Raw genomic sequence first — 17847 nt, 5'->3', positions numbered from 1 at the left:
TTTGATTGGCTGCTCCTACTTTATCCCCGCCTGCCAGCGAGAACAGCATTGGTGAAACGGCCTGACATTTCAGATCAATAAGTGGTGGGCGTCATAGCTGTTCTTTGACGTTAGAGTTTGATTGGTCAGCTGTTGCATTTGGCGTCATTGCACTGCCAGCTGATCGAAAAGAGAAGCCGGTATGAGGGGAGTTGAAGTGAAGATCCGAGAGTCGTCGACAAGCTGGAAAGAGTGGTGTAGATGTGGTATCTGGGTAGCATCTCGTTCTATCGATTTTGTTGCACTAAATTGTAGTAGATAAGGGAATAATTCTGTGTTACTAGTGGATATTATTTGGGTTGGTGGGTTTTGGCTAAGATGGGTGTTTGGTGGGCTATTTGGAATGTCAGAATTGATTTAGGGTTAAGGTGTGGCTCTCTGTAGAAGAGAATATAAGTAAAGACGGAAATCTTTGATTAGAATATGTCCAGATTGCATTTGATAAATAAATGGGGTTGTAGGCTATTCGAGGTTTAGACATTTGACTTGGTTTTATGTGAACTGTCGGTATCGAGTAGGCTAACCTTTTTAAAGGAGAGGAGGCATTGGATTACACAGCATTAATCGCTGGATCGTTTTTATGAAGTTAACGTTTCTATGAATGTTGTAAGTAACCATTTTCTGAAATTGCTCATTTAAGCGTTGTTAAATGGTATTATGATGGGCTATTGCTTAAAGACTGCAAGTTAACATGCAAACCACTGACGGACTGAATAATTGAGAGTTGACGGAACGATATAGGGCGTGTGCGAGCAGTGTAGTCCAGTCGGACGATCTTCAGCTCAGAATTCGAGGATGTCTTTTAGTTGTTTGCACGATGGAAAACCACATGAACTGAAAGCTTTTTATCAAGTTTCTTTTCGCGAAAAAAGGCAAGTCATTGGAGGATGTCACAGCAAATGGTGAGTAGCCTATTCTACTTTCCCTAAGCATAGTTCAGTAAAACTTTTCACTGACCGTAGTTTAAAGCAACAGTATTACACATAAAATGCAACACAATGTTATCCAAAACAACTTCACTGCCAATAGATCAATGTTGCGTAGCCTACTATTCCAGTTTCTTAACAGCGGCTAGACGATCTGGTCCAGGCCAAGGCTTTTAAAATGCGTGCAACAGGAAAAGCCGTAATAGCATTAATTTGATCGATATTAAAAAGTGGGCGGCGCTTCATTTGAGATATTAATTTAATAATATTTTAATTAGGCCTAAGACAGATAATTACATAGCCTACTAAATGTTTTTTTGTATGTAGGCCTATTAGGCGGACAAAAATGAAACGCGCTTTATTAGGTGTCTAGGCTACTCTTCTTTTTGCCTGTGGAAATTTATGGAGTAGCCTAGATCATCCCTAGGCCATAGGCTAGCCTACTGTTGCTTTTGGGGTAATGAGATAGGATATAGCCTAATGCCAGTTTTCTGTTCTCTTTAAACTTACTCAATACAGCTCATTATTCGACGAAGACGTCATATTGACAAAATGGGACAATCAACAAACTTATAGCCTACAGTAAGCCTATCCTATATGAATAAATAATTATTGGACTTAGCTGGTCGGCCCTAGGGAGGCAACCTTTCCAGTCCTCTCCGCGAAATGAATGCATGGCAAATTCCACCAGGCCCCACCCTGTACATTGCGATATAGATGAGCACGTTCTGCTTTCCCATTTTTCCTTTTCTATAGACGCTTCTCATTTCTACTGTCAATCGTCCACTGGGACTCTCATTTTGTTTTCTCCCATATACAGTTCTCGTGGGAAAACGTCAGTATTTTCTGGCTGGTTTGCAAGATAGAATCAAGCATCAGGAGCAAGCGAGTCACGGTCGTCCTCTCTGCCAAAGGTAAGAAGACACCTTATCAATTTTGTCTATGATTTACTGTTTTTGTTTTTCTCCTCCTCGATTTCCAGAGTGTTCTACATATTTAACAGAGCACTCATTCATGTATAATTACTGAAATGAATGGCTACCTTTTGAACAGCAAGGTAGACTATTGGAAGTTGCTCCCAAAATGGTCCCAATATTGTTGGACCATTGGTGAGAGCATGTTCTTTTCTTTTTAGTGTCTTGAAATTGAGGCAGAAATGATGTAATTTAGCAAGTGTTTACAAGCTCCCCAACTCATGCTTATGCAACCATAGTTTGAGGATTTCAACACTCAAAAATGTAGTTTCGAGTTGCCGCATACGTGAAACCCTAAAGAGAATTTGGTTTTAGTTTACCAAATCAAATCCTGCTGAAACAGAAGTTTCTCAACTTTGGAGTTTGTGTCATATGTGCCCCCAATACCCCCACACACACACACACACACTTTGACTACACCTGACCATATTGCAACATGGGGTTGGGGGTGTGTGAAACTAATGCAGTTCACCCAGAAGCGGTTGTGAATTGCCATCAAGACCTCCAGGATTATGGTGAATCCTGGCAGCCGGTTGCCGTGGAATGCCACCCTGTTCGTTATACACAGGGGCCCAATTCTATGCCCCCACGCCTTGTCTCCTCTGCGACGTTAGCACTTCATCCGTATTCATGGATGTGATTGGGCCAAAGTTTGCTTCCTGGCCTGCTGTGTGCGGCAGGCAGCTTGGATGAGTTGCAGGACCCTTTTGGGTTGGTTCCCACCCTCTCAAACATTTGAGTTGGTGCTGTGGAGAGATTGTTGGCACTGCACCACCCCAATACCCAGCCCTGCCGCCCCCATTCTACCCTGCCACCACCCCTCCCCCCCTCCTGTGCCACAGCTCGTCGCTCTTTGATGAGAAGGCAATACAGTTATTGAAAATCAATTGTGCCCCCTGTCACGGGCCTCTTTGAATTGCAATGACTTAATACAGCATCCGCTGCACCGGCCAAGAATGAGAAAAATGTGAAGGGCAAATTACATATTTTCAAGTGGAAATATGGCCACTTAGACAGATGAAAATACAATATACGTACACGACATGTATAGCTATTTTTCCACACCAGTCAAGAGCACAGTTTTAAATGGCTGCAGTTAACAGGGCATATCAAACTTTTTTCGGTCTCTTAATTCTTTTCAGATTTAGGCCTCAATCACACTTGACATACTTATGACACTCAAAAAATGAATAGGCCTGCCTCGCCCTGTTGCACGTCATATATTTTCATTCAGAGTTAGGAAAACAAATGGCCTGTCCTTTTTGCTAGATGCTTAAAGGACAGTGTGGAGCCGCCAGCCTTCAGTCTTATCCTCTATTAATGTTTGCTGTGTGCTCCCACTGTCTGGCCATGTGTCTTGTCTCGCCAGCGGCACTCGATTAGTTTAGTCTCACCTGCTGCATATACCGTATAGATTAATGCAGACATCCAAGGCTATATGTCTAGAGTGTAGTCGCCCAGTCTGCCTCTTCAGGCGGTATGCATTTGTGTGCGTGTGTATATGTCTGTGTCACAAGGAGAAATCGCTGCAGTGGCTTGCGTGAGCGAGTGCAGTTCAAGGCCTGTGCCGTCGCCCTGTTTTTCCCTCTCGTCCAGCTGCAGATATCTCCCAGAGTTGTTTGGTTTGGTGTGGGGCAGAACTCCCGCAGGCCCCGGTTTTGTCAGTGCAAAAACACTCAGAATCCGCCGTGAGACTACAAACTGGTTCAGTCGAATACTTTGATTCCCTCTCGGCTTGTTGAAAATGCCTTTGACAAAGAGGCCTTTCCGGGCATAGGTTAGTGAAATTCTTGTGGATTGTAGCCACATTTTGAATTCCTTCTGAGGTGATCCATTCCTTTGCCGTGCTGGGATCAATAGATGCGTGTTGGCCTTAAATTAAATGCTATAACGCTCAGACCAGCTGGTTGGCATCTGCATACGTTTTTTACGAGCGTACTGCCTCACAGGTCATTGGTCGTTGTTTTTTAAGAAATCCTCAAAAGCATTGATTCTGGGCATTTTTTTTTACAACTGTATGTAAATGACGACGCTACAAAAACCCTTTCTGAAAGGAAATTCTGGCTTCCATTTGTCACGCAGTGTGTGGAGAACAGACAGTGTGTGGGCTGCGGGGGTGTAGCTCTCTCCCGGCCTCTCTCTCTCTCTCTCTCTCTCTCTCTCTCTCTCTCTCTCTCTCTCTCTCTCTCTCTCTCTCTCTCTCTCTCTCTCTCTCTCTGTGAAAGCAGTTTGCCTGCTTTGGCAGGGGGCAGCAGCGGCTGCCGTTCTCCTCTGATGGTGGGAGAGGTGCAGTGTTCTGACACCCTGTGCCTTTCGCCCACACCATCCCCACCAGTAACACACCCCCCACCCACCCATCTACACACACACACACACTGCTTGGTCCTGGGGGGCCTGGGTGTCAGACAGACATCCAGATCCAGACCAGGGCTGAGCAGGCCGATCTGTCCCAGAACAGAGCCACCCCCGCTGGGCCCCCTGTCCTTGTCCAGGCTGGGGATGGAGGGGCCCGGACTGGATCCAGCAGCACCAGCTGGCCTAGATCAAACCTCCACGTCTGGCCAACGCTACATGCCACCACCACTAGCCAGCATAATGTAATGTAATGTCATTCAGTGTGGGCATGACTGCACTTTCTTCTCTGCCCACCTGTAGAATAAACTGTTGATATTTGGTGGGTGTGTGTGTGTGGTGGGGATTGTCAAACAGCCGAGTCGCATACCTCGGCCTTGCCAGGCTTGGAGACTTGTAGCTCGAGCAGAGCGAGTGTGTTTCCTCAGAGTGCCTGTCCTCAGGGAGCTGTGTAATCTCCCTTGATTAAATGGAGTGCAGGCTTTGTGTTTCACACTGCTTGTAAGTGACCCAGTTTAAGTTTTTTCGGGCTATTGTTCCTCATGGAATTTTAACCCACCCCTAAACACGCACACAGAAACCAACAATGTAGATCTGCCTGCCACGCAGTTGGAGACTCTTGCTGGCTCAGGCAAGGGTTGATTTCTCGCTTCCATCTCTCTCTCTCTCTCTCTCTCTCTCTCTCTCTCTCTGTCTTTCATTTTCATCCATCATTTCATTCCGCTTGCATTCCCTCACTGTGCTCTGTGTGTCTCCTTCCTCTCTCCCTTTCATTTGTATATCACCCACTCGCTCTCTTTTCATCTGCTTTTTGTCTATCTATTCATCTACCTATCTGCATCTCTCCTTCCTGTATCTCTCCCTGTCTCTCTCAGCCAGTGCACTGCTGGTGTGAATCAGCACAGAGCACAGCAGAGAGAGGGAGAGAGAAATACAGGGAGAGACAGGGGTCAGTCTAGCAGGAAGTAGCTTCTCTCCTCTTCCTCTTCTCTCCTCTCCATTGCTCTCCCCTGCTCTGCTCTCCTATCCTCTCCTCTCTTCCTCTTCTCTTCTCTTCTCTTCTCTCCATTGCTCTCCCCTGCTCTCCTCTCCTCTCTTCTCTTCTCTCCATTGCTCTCCCCTGCTCTCCTCTCCTCTCCCTCCTCTCACCACTCTGCCTCGCTCTGCTCAGACGGTATGAAGGGCCTCAGCAGGCGGAATGGAATTTTTACCATATGTACCAGGCATCTACGGAATGTGTGGCGCAGGGACCTGACCAGAGGAAAGGCCTTGAGGAACGGGAATGGATCGGGGGGGGGGGGGTGTGACAGAGAATGAACAGCAGAGAGAGAGAGGGAGGGAGAGGTAGAGAGAAAGGGAGACAGTGGGATGGCTAGGCTGCAGGAAGAAACCTGTTGAGCATACTTCCATGTAGGAGCAAATGGCTGTAGGGTAAGTGATGGCGCTGAGTGCTGATTTCTGTCAAACCTTGTAGTTAAAAAGCTGCTTGCAAAAAAGGTTTGGGTTCGTGCTTGGTGTTTCCTGCTGTTGTAATGTCAAGTCCCAGTACAGAAATGAGGCATTAATGTCTTGCTATTGTGAGCAGATGCTCTTAATCACACCACTTAAGCGATAATTGCTCTCGGCCGTGGATCTTTGTCTTGAAAACTGAAGCGTTCGCTGCACCTGCCATTCAAGCCAGGCTTCAGAAGACAGCAGAATTTCCCATGTTTGATTTTTTTCTTTCTTCATTTTCCACTACACTTATTTTATTTTTTTGTCTTTGAACTGAATCCTCCACTGTAGTCTAGTAGTAGGTGTACCGCAGAGTTTGACCGCAGCTGGATGGAGCGAGTGGAGGCGGCGGCTTGAGATAAGGGAAATCAAGATGGAGATCTTACAGAATGTCTCGTCTAGGTCATCCTAATGCGCTCGTGATCTGAGCGTGTCATTTCAACCCGTAGGTCGGGCTGCGCAAGTGGTGAGCCTGCGTGAGTGTCTGTCTGTCTGTCTGTCTGTCTGTCCGTCTGCCTGCATGGCAAAGCTTCCAGAATGTACTTCTGTGGAATGCAGGCTTTGGCCCGGTGTTATAACCACTTCAGGACCAACAGGAATGCAAGGGGAGGGGGAGGGAGGGACTGGAAGCCACTGAAATCATAGCCTGACTGAGTGACGCCAGAAGACCTTCCAGACGCATGCACACGCAGGTGACCTGTGAACACACACACACACACACACACACACCCATTTAGAAGCAAACTCTTGGGAGGGGCACACAGAAGAACACCTCGGCAGACTGACACACTTAGACACACACACTCCCTCAGATAGAGGCATTGAGTCAGCGGTCATGGTGCAGTGGCAAACCCTACATCCCCATAGTCTCCCACAGCACAGAAGGTGTGTCTAGGAAAACTTGATCAGCTGCTAGGAAACCACCGAATGTACAGAAAACCCATTGTGAGCGTACCACCAGCATTCGGTTTCCTACTGGAACATGAAGCTCTGCTGAAAGACTCACCATAGCTAAACACTGGACAGATGTGTACATACGCGACTGTTGGGGAGTTCGTCACTCCGAGGTGGTGACGTCGACTTAAGTATTTTGTTTGTTTTGAGTCACTGGCAGTTTTCTCGACTCTGTCTTGGTGTGTCCTTCCATTTCTGGTCCCCGTGGGAGCGGAGTTTGGAGGGTGACTTTGACAAAGTCAGCTGCATAACTTACAGCCGATGAGAGGAGGAGTACATGGAAGTAGACGACGGAGAGGAAGAAAAAGGGGAACGCGGTGCCTTTTGTTAAATCTGGGCCAGATGCGCTCTGCGTCTCAGCATTGGCATGTGAAATTCCAAAGAGCAGCCCAGGAAAGCATAATTACCTGTGGGTGTTGAACACTACTCACCCATTCCATACACACACAAACACACATAGACATGCACACACACACACACACACACACACACACACACACACACACACACACACTTCATTTGCCGAAAGCGGTCATCATTAGATCTTTACACTCTGTACCAGCGAGAGCGGATAAACAATCGCAGCTGGCCTGTGGAGGGGACCATTTTGGTCTGTTTGCTGTGGAGTTGTGCTAAGCACGGAACCTGAGAACAGTCTCATCTCGTCTCTTTTGCATGCAGATATACGCTGCTATGGCACACACAGCCCGTGTGTGTGTGTGTGGCATTTTGCCTTTTTTAGGGTTTTTCCAGACACATGCCTCTTGTCTGAGTGCATTGCAGTATATTTGATCAGGCTCGTGTGTGTGTGTGTGTCTGTGATTTACTGGATTAACCCTTCCCACAAATGCACATTTCAAATGAGGGAGAGTCAGGAACGTTATCATGTCAACTGACAACCCACCATCCCAATAAAAAAAATCTCTATCCCCCCCACTAACTAACTATCCCCCCCACTAACCCACCCACCATGGCTGCACACAGACCTGCGGTCCATGTTTTGGGAGAGATTTATGGAAAGTCTACTCTCCTCTCCCGGCTCCCGGGACTGATATTAGCGGGAGATTATGGGAATTCCTGGAGTGGCTCTGCTACTTCCGTGTTTGCCCCACAGTCCTTTCCATTGTATAAGCGGCGTGGAATTTCCTCTTTTGCATCTAAACTATTTTGTTTGCTTGCTTGCTCGCTCGCCCGTGTGTGTTTGCCGAGTGAGGCCTCAAGGAATGAGTGCTGCAGCATGAAGGTCAAGGTTCAAAGTTTAACTCTCACAGCTACTCTGAAGGTGGGCCCTACAGACCCATCAGTGGACAAGCATTTCAACTTCCACTCACACCAGATGCTCATTCATTTTTTAAGTGGGAATGTGGCAAGCAGGGAAGGCTTATAAGTTTATTTTAAAGTTACAAATGAATTATAAACATGCTATGCAAGGGACATAGTTCTCCTGCGAAAAAAGGAAACTAAGAGGGACTGCGTTTGTGTGGATGGGGGTAGTGGCGGTGTTCTGCAGGCTAGGTCCTGTTGGAGGCAGTGGCGTGGGGTGTGCTCTCAGTGTGTCCCCTGCTGAAGGAGACAGTGCTGAGGGCTCAGCAGCATTCGAGCAGATCAGCCATTTATGATGTGTCTGTCTGTGTCTATGCAGGGCATGGGGGTGAGGAGCATCCAGCCAGGGTTGAGGGCGTTTAGAGATAGGCATCTCTCTCTTTCTCTTTATCTCTCTCTCTCACACACACACACACACACTCGCTCTTGTGCTTGCTACGTCACGTCGTTAAAGGCAGGATGAGAACCCAGCATCATTACCACGTCTGGGAGCCTGTGGGCTTGGGGCTTCGTGGAATCCAGCTGGCAGGATGTGTCTGTGACGTCTGCGGCCCGGATGACACACAGCCTTCACTTCCTGTTTACTGCCACTCCCCCCCACCCCCCTCCAATCCCACCTCACTTTTCCCAGTACCCAACACCAGTGGGTCTCATGATACATCTGAGGAACCATTTATAGCTCATTCTAAACAAGTCACACTGCTCCACGCTACTTTACATGTAAATGAGTAAGATGCCGTTCTGAATGTCATAGGAGTTCGGAATGGCGTCTCTGTCAAGTGGATGTGATTCATTGGACTTGATGCATTGCATTGAGGCCTGGTAAGCAGGCGGTCCTGTTGGATAGTTCAGTGCTGTTGTTAGTGATTATGGGGAACTGAAAGGGCAACCAATGTAAATGTATCAGGAATTATAAGTAAATGCTGTAGGCAAGTGGATGAGGTGGTGATAAATTATTTACAGTGGCCACAAATCTAAAGGGTGCACTCTCAAATCAGCCGGACAGGCAGATGCTGCTCCTCTTCTTCTTTTTCCAAGGCGTGTGGTGGACCACTGTAAGTAAACGGTAGATGTGTATAGTAACTGTTTGGTAAGGAATTTGAAGTAAAGGTGTGTATGTATGTGTGTGTATGCACGTGAGTATGCATACTGGGTAAAATGTAGTGGGATACACTTCCGGTTGAAAAGAATCTGTGCAATTTTCCGTGCTAGCTGCGTCAAGTGGCACTTCATAACTAAAATGGATTCTCTGTTTTCCCAGAAGGCTCTAGCGGTTTCCATCCAGAGATTCTTGCTGCATTCTGGAGGGAATGCCAATTTATGGCTCCAACCTCAAATTATTCAGAGCAGCAGAGAGGACAAGAGTGCTTCCAGCATTTCCACCACTGGGTGTGTCTCTCCCTCTCTCTTTCTTTCTTTCTTTCTTTCTTTCTTTCTTTCTCTCTTTCTCTCTTTCTCTCTCTCCCTCTTTCTTGCTTGCTCTTGTTGTTTCTCCTTTTCTCTGTTTTTGTACACTTCTTTCTTTCTTTCTCACTCTCTCATTTTTCTCTCCCCCTTTCTCACTCAGTCATATACACACACACACACACACACACACACACATATATATATATATATATATATATATATATATATATATATATATATATAAACACTCTCTCACTCTCTGTTTGTCTCTCTGTCCGTCTGTCTCTCTGTTCTTTTTGGGCTTTTGCTTGAGGAGACAAGTATGACAGGAATTTCACATCTCCAGCCACGGCCTCTGTGAATGGCGTGGAGCTGCAGTTCCGTAGAACACGCTGTTCCTACTACATAATTGTTATTGCTGTTTAGCTCGGGTTTTATTTTGGAACGCTGGCTTCCTGTGCAGAGGAAAGGCAAAAAATCAGGATTTTACATGAATTAAATGGCTCTCCCTCCACCCCCACCACCCCCACCCTGCACCACCCACCCCTTGCTCTCCTCCCGGCCCCCCCCCCCCTCCCCCTTTCCTCCGGCCGCCCGGCTTCCTCTTGGTTATTCATCCGGGTGCTGAAGAGAAGCCTGACTCATTGATCCGGGTGTCACGTTGATAGATTTATATGGCCTGTTATTTACCGCTTTATGGCGGACAGGGAGCCGCTGGGATTGACTGCGGAAGACTGACCAGTCTCGCTCGCTCGTTTGCCTGCACTCTTTCTTTCTCACTTGCTTTCTCTCACTCTCTTCCTTCCTCCGTCTCTCTTTCTCTCTATCTCTCTCTCTCACTCAGCCTGTCCAGATTCTTCTCTTAGTTTAGTGGTCAGATGAGAAGCAGTTGCAGGATTGTGGTTTATATGCTGTGTGTGTGTGTGTGTGTGTGTTTGAATGTGTGTTAAGGGTTAGCGAGTGCACCACCTGGAGAGGTTCCCATGACTGACTCCGTGCAACGAGGTGTGTGTCTGCTCTCCTTAGATGTGCACGGCACCAAATTTGGGCCCATTCACCCGTCGACACCAACCTTTTAACTGCCACGTCGAGGGTGGCGGCGGAGTACGGCCATTTGCGGAAGGGCAGTCCCCACGTCACCCCGGCAACTGCCGTCCTGGCGGAGGGAAGCTGGAGAGAAGCAGGCAGGAGAGGAGAGGTCTGAAGCACATTTTTTCCCCCTCTCCACGTCGCCACAGGTCTTTGATTAATGGCTTCATTTGAGGAGCGGGGCGCCGTGCTCCTGTGACTTTAGGGGGGATGGGAGGGATGGTGGGGTGGGGCTGCATGGTGGGGGTGCTATTTAGGCCACAGGGAGTAACATGTGGCTGAGCAGAATGGGAAAGGGGGGTGGTGTGTGTGTGTGTGTGTGTGTGTGTTAGGAGGGGTAGCAGAGGATAAGTCACCACACCAGGCAGCCTCATCTTCAGTCTGGTTTGCCGGCTGACTGTAATTGTTCTGGGAAATGTCCACATTGGAAAATAAATCACTCACTGGGAACAGAGTGTTCCATGGCGACAACGAGCGAGGTTGTGTGCAACTGTGTGTGTGTGTGTGTGTGAGAGAGAGACAGGAAGAGTGTAGTATGCTTGAACACTCTCGTTTGTCCTGTGGTGGGACCAGTCCAGTATCCACCCAGCCCACCCCACCCGCCCCCCTCCAGCGGGGTCAGGATGAGGTTGGCATTGTGTGCTCTTGCTGGGTGGGTACTGGCTGCCCGGGTACAGCGGAGAGCACAACAGTGGTTTGGGGCAAAGCTGTTTTGGTCATTTTGGAGGTCCAGGGTAGTTGACTTCACAGTGTATTTTTAGAGCGTTGGACAAGTGCATCGGCCTGCTTGTTGCCCATTGTCTTGGATGATGGCATTGCCATGCCATGCTCGGTAAAGTATAATGTTCCAACTGGTCGTCAAATGTATAGTGTAGTGTTTGTGTGCGTTTGCGTAAATATTAGTGTGTGCGTTTGTGTGTTCGAGAGAGATGAAGGTCTGCAAACTAAAGAACATTGAAGTGCAATGAGGTGTATCTGTGCGGGCGTGCACATAAGATAAAATGTGTGTGTGTGTGTCTGTGTGAGTGTATGTATGTATGTGTATGCATGTGTGTGTGTGTGTGTGTGTGTGTTTGACTCCTACTATAACTATACTCCTCAGTTGTCCCTGCTTGTAGCCTCCTGGACACAGAAGGAATTTTATCTCCAAACTAGAACAAAGAACAATTCAGGCATTTAGGTGTCTGATATCCACACGCCGAAGACACGGCGGAAAACACAACGGAAAACAGGGTGGGGGTGGATAGGGGTTCACCTAACCCAGTACGATCGGATTGTCACAGGCAAACCACATTTGTAAATTCCTTTTTCCGGCGCACACACACACACACACCTTTTACCCTAGTCTGGTTTCATCTATCTGGCAGTCAGTTGAGGAGTTAAACGAGTGAGGCCAGATGAAACAGGGCTTTGCTGTTTGGCAGAACCAGCCATTTCCGTGTCAGTGTGTTTTGAGAGAGCAAGTGTGTGTGTATGTGAGAGAAAGGGTGTGTGTGTGAATGTGTGAGGGAGAAAGAGAGAGAGAGAGAGAGTGTGTGTGTGTGTGTGTGTATGGTGCCTCTGGCTAGTGCTTTGCGCTCTGGCTCTTTCCAGCGTGGTGGCGGTGGTGGTGTGGTGTAGCTCCGCTCGGCTCAGCTCAGCTCAGCACAGGCAGGGGTCGATGGGTTCGTGCCGCTGCCTGCCTGCTTGCCTGCCTCCCTGCTCACCCAGGGCTCGTCCTTGAACCGCTTCAGAAATGCACGGCCACAAAGCAACCTTTAACACACTGGCTGGCCCAATCAATGTCTCTTTGAGGTGCTGTGTGCAACCCCCCCACAACCTCCCCACCTCTTAAAAAAAAAAAAAAAACACTCAAGTCTTTAAGCATTACTGCACGCATTGGTGTCGACTGAATCTGCTGGTTTTATTTTTAGAATGAACTAGACATCAAATTTTAGCTTTTTCTGATAGTCGGATGTACAGTAGTTCAAATATAGCCTACTTTACTTTTTTTTTTAAAAAACACATCTTTGTAGGAGATTAGCTTTTCTCCTGTAATTCAGTAGGATAAAAGTACCCAGTTGCCTACATGCGCACAAGAGTATTCCTGTTTGAGTCGGACAGCAGGAAAGCGATCCTGATGATTTGACGATGAGGTTTACAACACGAGTCATGAAATCTGGAGTGTTTGAGCGCTGAGGAACTCCAGAGCTGAGCTGCCGCACGCGCCCACACGAGTCCAGACCGCCTCTTAAACACACGGCCTGTGTTCCCTGGCGGCCACGCCGCTCCCGAGCTCCCGTTAAAAAAAAAATGAAGGGGGAACTCGAATAGAAACAAAAGTTCTTCCCTGCTGATCAAACAGAGCTCCTTCTCTGTCCCCGGCTTGTCCGCAGGGCCAACAGTCTGTCTGTATTCAATTAGGAGCAGGGGCCGAGGAGGATGGGGGAGAACAGGGAAGTGGGGGATGAATGTGCCACTCAAATCGCCTCCCCTCATGTGTGTGTGTGTGTGGGTATGTGAAGATATTAAGGCCCAACCAGTAGGGCCTGTGGTGTCTGTCACAGACAGTTCTCATATGAAGTTCCAGGGTTCAATCACACACACACACACACACACACACACACACACAACACACAATCTAAGCTTTGTCTGGCTAATGCCACAGTAAAGCGCCATAAACCCCGACAGGCCTGTGGCTCTGGGTGAGGGATGAGTGCACACTGTGGCCTGTGCGCTCTGAGGGCTGGGGCATTTTTACAGTGGCCGGCCCGCGGCTATCATTTAGCACTGGGGAGAGGCCCAGGAGATGGGGTGGGGCGCCAAACGGATACTTCTCAGCTCCACTGGGTGTTTTTCAGTGGAAGGACTGAATGTTCACTGGCTGAATGGCTGGAGTGAGGGGAGGTGTTTTTGTTTTTTTTTTTAAATGTGTGCTAAAAATAGGTTTGTAAATGGGATCAAAAGAAGAATTGAGAAGAGAGAGAGAGAGAGAGAAAAAAACAGAATCCAGAATATTCCTTGTCTATAGCTCTCACAACTACACACCCACTGTCTTAACACTTATTTCGCTTTCTTTTTTCCTCTCTCTCCTTCCCTCCCCTCCTCCCTCCCTTCCCCTTGTCCACCTGCAGGGTAAGTCTGTCCAGCAGTGTTCTCGTGGCCGGGAGTGAGCAGTGAGTGGACCGCCATGATGGACTCACCTGAGGGAGACCGTGCTCACTGGCTGACCCGCAGCAGTTCTTCACTGGCAAGCTTTATGTTCTTGTGTACCAGCTAAAGCTGCCAGCTGAAGAACTGTTGTGGTTGGCTCTTGCCCTGCACACACTCTCCTCTCATGGCCTCCTTCCCCACCCCCCTAGCACCAGAACCTCCGATGCCCCACAGAGAGGAGGAGGAGAGGATCTCTTGGGCTTGAGGGAGGTAGAGCTGCAGCTGAAGAGTAGCGCTCTCTGCTTGCTCGCTGAGGCTCGATCAGACCAGACATCAGACACAACATATCTATCTCTACTACCCACCCACTGCCCCTCTCGCTTTCTCCCCCTACCTCTCTCTACCTCCGTCTATTCCTCCCCTCCCTCTCTCTCTCTGTCTTCTTCCATCCCTCCTCCCCTCTGGCCAGCCTGCCTCCCCTCCTCTCCTCACTCTCGCCTGGTCATCTCTAACTGGCTGAGCATTTTTGCTCAGGCATAAACAAAGGCAACTGGGCAGGGCCCGTGCTGACTCAGCCACATTCCACACCCTGGTCACGTCCCCCCACCCTGTCCTTATTTGGGTGCGGAGTAGGGCAGGGGGCTGCATGATGTTTTTACAATGCAAACAGGAACCAATAGCCTCCATACATCTGCCTCCATCTCTCTCTCTCTCTCTCTCTCTCTCTCTCTCTCTCTCTCTCTCTCTCTCTCTCTCTCTCTCTCTCTCTCTCTCTCTCTCTCTCTCTCTCTCTCTCTCTCTCTCTCTCTCTCTCTCTCTCTCCTGCTATCATTACTCTCTCCTTTGTGGCTGATGGCAGAAGAGTAGATGATGAGGCCTCTCCCTCTCCCCATCTCTCCTCACTGTCCCTGGGTCTCTGACTGGGACATGTGTTTCTGTTTATTAGTAAAGTCACAGCGTTCTGCCAGAGAGTTGATGCTGAAAACACTGGCTGGTCATGGAACCAAGGCTGATTTTTATTTTATTTTATTTATTTTTTATTTTTTGGTAATTTTCATTGTTTTGTGTTTTGTTTTGTTTCCTTGCCCCATGGTCTGAATGCCCTTGCTGATTTTGTTGTTGTTGTTGTAGGTTTTTGTTCGGGCTGAATGTAACCATAGACACGCACACCACACACACACACACTTTCATGCCACAGAGGCCAGCCGGACCTCGATGCGTCGTAAATCGTACTTCAAGGGCGAAAGCCGCCGCTGAAAACAGGATATGAAAAAATGGCCTGCTGGAAAGTGCCAAGCCAGATGAACACAAAGGTAGGGAATGTTCTCTAGATACCAGATGCCCACGAGGAGTCCAGTCAAAGAAAGAGACAGACTTTATTCATTTAAAGTCCATTCAGTTTCTGTCAGCATCACATAGCATAGTGTAGCAGTACGGTGTAGTCAAAGAATTGTTTTTCAAAATAAAAGATGCATAAAATATTCAGGAAATATAATTTCTCTTCTCGCTCTTTCACTTTTTCTTCTTTCTTCCTACTCCCTCTCTTGTCTCGCCCTCTACACTCATGCTATACCTGCCTAGACTCGTGGACACACGCACACACACACGCACACACACACACCCTGTCTACAGGATTGCACACCTCTTAGATCTTCACCCTGTAAGACATCCTACTTTGCTCATGTAACAGAGCCGCCACACTCTGACCCCTGTGCAGGGTTTTCCCCGGTCATGGGCCAAGGTGCCTTACCTGATCCTCTCTAGGCTGCAGCCAATCTGGCCCCAAGTACATTAAAAGATTGCAGAGGGTCCTCTCGGCTCCGGATTTGAAGCGACACACCTAAGAAGCCTGTCTTGGTCAGAGGTTCAGATGGTGTCTGTGGGGCTTAGACCCCAGGTTGCATTATTATTATTCTTTTCTAGATTAAATATAATTTCTGCTGTTTGTGTGCAGAGTAAAATATGTATATTTGTATTTATAGTGAAGATTAGCATGTGTGAGTGTGTCCTTGGGTGCTCTCATGGACTATACCTGCTTACCTGGTGCAGTCTGCCAAGAGGATCAAGAGGTCAGACAGATCGGCTTCTCAGAGATCACATCCCTTTGTCACACACACACACACACACACACAAACTCACTTGCTCTGTAATTTGGAAACTGGGTGAAGGGTCACAAGCAGGAAGTCCTTGCTTTGTCGTATCAATAGCCATGTCAGTGACATATTTTTGAATAATCAGTTCAATAAACTCCTAAGCAAATTAATTATGTTGTCTGAGTTTTTTCCCTCTTTATTATTAACCATACACAATGTTTTTTTCAAAGTACAATACCAATACGATTTTATTCAAACCGATTACAACAATTTCTACAATTGAAGAACAACAGTCACGCCTCAGTAAGTTTAGGGATTTTTAGAGAATCAGCACAAAGTATTACGAGTTCAAGTAGATATGCATTGTAAGTTTGAGAACGTGAGGCATGTTAGGATTGTCCGAGGTGTTCAGAATGGAGAGAGATTCTTGAAGATGGAGAGGGACTCCTGCTCTGCTGGCATTTGAGTTTTCATTTCACCGTTAAGGAACTAAGTGACAACAGTGAACTGTGACTGCCTCGTTGCTTACCAAAGCTAGGAAGTTTAAAAAGAGACATTCAATGAGACAATGGTTGCCCCCATTCAAGGAAAGCTGAGCACTGTGTGATGATTTCAGAATCTGTGTGTGTGTGTGTGTGTGTGTGTGTGTGTGTCACTGTTCTGACAAGTGTGCTGTAGGCTGTATGCCCCTCAACCTCTCCAATCCTCCTGTTGGATGACTCATCTCTCTTCACATGCTCTGACAGGGATCGGGGAGCAGAGAACACATCGGGCTCCGTACCAGCCCCCACCCCTCACACATGCGCATACACACACACACACACTACCTCTCTTCCTGTCCCAAACCATGTGAAAGCTGCTTAAAGAGATTATCCCAAGTACCAGGCTACTGGGAGATCATTAGGCCCACACCTGACAAAGACGGTGTTGCAACACTGCTCCCTCATCCCGCAATCTCAACTTGACCTCTGCATACCAGGGTCAGCGGAGTGGGCAGGCCGTAGAGCGCTACATGAGGAGATGGGATGGATGGTCATGTTTTACTCAAATGGGCTGAGATACTTAATGTGTTTTTATGATTACTAGCAATTAGAATTCTTCTAAGTGAAAGGTATAAAATAACATAAATATAAAAATGTAATGTACTTCAAAGTGAAATGAGATGTGATCTGACAAAGATATAAAGAGTTAATTTATACTGTTAAACAAATGAGTCTTACTGTGAGAAACTATGCTATGCAGTGGGTTCACATACTGTAACACGCTCAGTTTGACCTAAAAAAGTGCTCTCCAGCGGCCATTTTGTCTGAGTGGAAGCGAGTAGTGATACAGAGAGGGAGAGAGAGAGTGATACAGAGAGGGAGAGAGAGAGTGATACAGAGAGGGAGAGAGAGAGTGATACAGAGAGGGAGAGAGAGAGTGATACAGAGAGGGAGAGAGAGAGTGATACAGAGAGGGAGAGAGAGAGTGATACAGAGAGGGAGAGAGAGAGTGATACAGAGAGGGAGAGAGAGAGTGATACAGAGAGGGAGAGAGAGAGTGATACAGAGAGGGAGAGAGAGAGTGATACAGAGAGGGAGAGAGAGAGTGATACAGAGAGGGAGAGAGAGAGTGATACAGAGAGGGAGAGAGAGAGTGATACAGAGAGGGAGAGAGAGAGTGATACAGAGAGGGAGAGAGAGAGTGATACAGAGAGGGAGAGAGAGAGTGATACAGAGAGGGAGAGAGAGAGTGATACAGAGAGGGAGAGAGAGAGTGATACAGAGAGGGAGAGAGAGAGTGATACAGAGAGGGAGAGAGAGAGTGATACAGAGAGGGAGAGAGAGAGTGATACAGAGAGGGAGAGAGAGAGTGATACAGAGAGGGAGAGAGAGAGTGATACAGAGAGGGAGAGAGAGAGTGATACAGAGAGGGAGAGAGAGAGTGATACAGAGAGGGAGAGAGAGAGTGATACAGAGAGGGAGAGAGAGAGTGATACAGAGAGGGAGAGAGAGAGTGATACAGAGAGGGAGAGAGAGAGTGATACAGAGAGGGAGAGAGAGAGTGATACAGAGAGGGAGAGAG

At 47.7% G+C, this 17847-nt stretch overlaps 1 long non-coding RNA gene across 1 annotated transcript; it reads left to right on the top strand.

The window, feature by feature from the left end:
* The first annotated feature begins 210 nt into the window (after nt 1-210).
* On the top strand, nt 211-15953 carry LOC125308848. The gene is made up of 3 exons (XR_007195996.1): nt 211-941; nt 1786-1879; nt 13672-15953. It is a non-coding gene; the product is annotated as an uncharacterized LOC125308848 (long non-coding RNA).
* Nucleotides 15954-17847: the final 1894 nt, after the last annotated feature.

Source organism: Alosa alosa, chromosome 15, assembly GCF_017589495.1.
Source record: "Alosa alosa isolate M-15738 ecotype Scorff River chromosome 15, AALO_Geno_1.1, whole genome shotgun sequence".
Lineage (NCBI taxonomy): Eukaryota > Metazoa > Chordata > Actinopteri > Clupeiformes > Clupeidae > Alosa > Alosa alosa.
The sequence above is the reverse complement of the archived record's forward strand: the minus strand, read 5'-3'. Positions and strand labels throughout refer to the sequence as shown.